Genomic DNA, 2,043 nt, shown 5'->3' with positions numbered 1-2,043 from the left:
TGTAACCAGAGAAATAAAGGACCTACACAAAGACAGTTGCAAAACAGTACTACAGGAAACCAAAAGAGACTTATAAAAGTGGAAGAACATACCATGTTCTTGGAAAGGAAGGTTCAACAACGTGAAAATGTCAATGCTACCAAAAACGATTTACACATATAATTCAATCCCAATCCAGATTCCAGTGACATTCTTCAAAGATATGGAAAAGATAATTACAAACTTTATAAGGAAAGGAAAGAGACCCAGGATAAGTAAAGCACTGCTTAAGAAGGAGAAAGAAAGGGAGACAGGGGAAAATAGAGCACAGGGTAGGGAATAGACACAGAATAGCTTGGGTACTGGGGAGTGGGGGGAGGGGGGAGGAACACACAAGAAGGAGGAGGGGAATGGAAGAACAAGGCAGATGGGAGAAGAGTTAGACAGTTTTGCATGGGCTAAGTGGGAGAGAGGTAAATGATGATGTATGCACAATCTTGGAACTCCAGGGCTCCAGGATACAGGGATTTAGGCATGGTTTGAATGGGTAAAAGAGGGGAATAAAGTTAAGATGCTTGGCTGTCTTTTGAATCTTAGTTTCCCTTGCCTACCATTGTAAAATAGTCACTTGAGGTGGGGAGAAAGGAATAGCCAGAAACATCACAACAGAAAGCTTGTAAGTCCATCTTCAGCCTATAACTGATTGGCATACCTTAAAATGGACTAGAAGTTGCCCAGTGAAAGAGCCTTCCTGTGGAGCCTTTGCATTGCATAGGACCATAGGTGGAATCCTGAACCCCATCCAGAATTGTCTGAGGTGGGAAATTTCCACTGGAAAGGATGAGTAGACCAGTCCTGAGCAGAAGATAATTCATGAAAGAAAGATTGGCAGGAAAAATCCGAAACAATAATGGCAGTCTGATTGATTACTACAAGAACAAGTAAGCTGTCTGTCTGGGATCCATCAAGGCAAGTGCTCAGGACCCCTCAGAGCAATCTCCCTTCCAAGACTAAGACTCAGGAGGACTACATGAGCAGGAATGTGGTCCAGTTGGTGACCACATTTGTCACCGATAAGGGGAAGAGGGGGGAAAACAGCAATGAAGTTGCTAGCTAATTCTGACTGCATTCAATAGACCCCTGTGAACCCATGTGGAGACCTGGATGGCCAGCAGTATGACAAGACCCAGGGATTCCTGGGTCCAGAAGCAGTGACATGGTCACAGAGGACTAGAGCTGAGAGTGAAGCATCCAACTGATATGAAGTGAGGGGAGATGCACAAGAACACCCATATTTGCAGATAGTACCCACTTGACCTGGCTTCGATGGCTGGATGATCAAAACTCGACTAGAAGAAATAAGAGGGGTTAAAAAAAAGAGTAACCTGCTACAATTTGATGAACTTTACCTATACTTATGGACGTAGTTGCTCAAAAAAGGGAACAAATCTTTCCAGCGATTTGGGAGCAAATCACTCCCACCCCCTCGGTGCACAGGGATGGGCAATTTAGACTTTGGCTACCCAAAATTGGGGGCCTATAAAGGCAAGAAGTGGCTAGCTTACAAGCTTTCAAGAGGCCGTGGAGGAAGGTAGAAGCTCTATTGAGTAGTACCCAGTGTGTCTGGGTGGGATTGATGAAAGGAGATGGGGATAGCACTCATTTGATACAATAGTGAATAATTGCTATCAGGATTGACTGTGAGTGCTGGAAATGTAAAGTAGACATTTTGTAGCAAAAGGAGGGGAGTGGTTGACTTTGCATGCCAGGAGGGGAAGCCCCTGGAACCATCAAGAGCAAAGAGTGGAATGTTTCTATCCAGAGAAACAGTGATGCTAGAGATGGAGGCAGAGATGATGATGTGGAGAAATGGAGCAATTGGAAAATATAGACCCAGATAGGGACTGGGGTGCAGGCTTGTGGGGTGTACCCTTTGGTTGGTTGATGATGCATGGAAGGGATTGTAACCATGGCAATGTAACGATATACGATAGGATGACAGTAAAGTTAATGTGCTCCCATGTAAACTATCACATAATTCATGATAAAATAGTTAAAAAAAAA

Source organism: Chrysochloris asiatica, unplaced genomic scaffold (genome assembly GCF_000296735.1).
Source record: "Chrysochloris asiatica unplaced genomic scaffold, ChrAsi1.0 scaffold00381, whole genome shotgun sequence".
Classification (NCBI taxonomy): Eukaryota; Metazoa; Chordata; class Mammalia; order Afrosoricida; family Chrysochloridae; genus Chrysochloris; species Chrysochloris asiatica.
The sequence above is the reverse complement of the archived record's forward strand: the minus strand, read 5'-3'. Positions refer to the sequence as shown.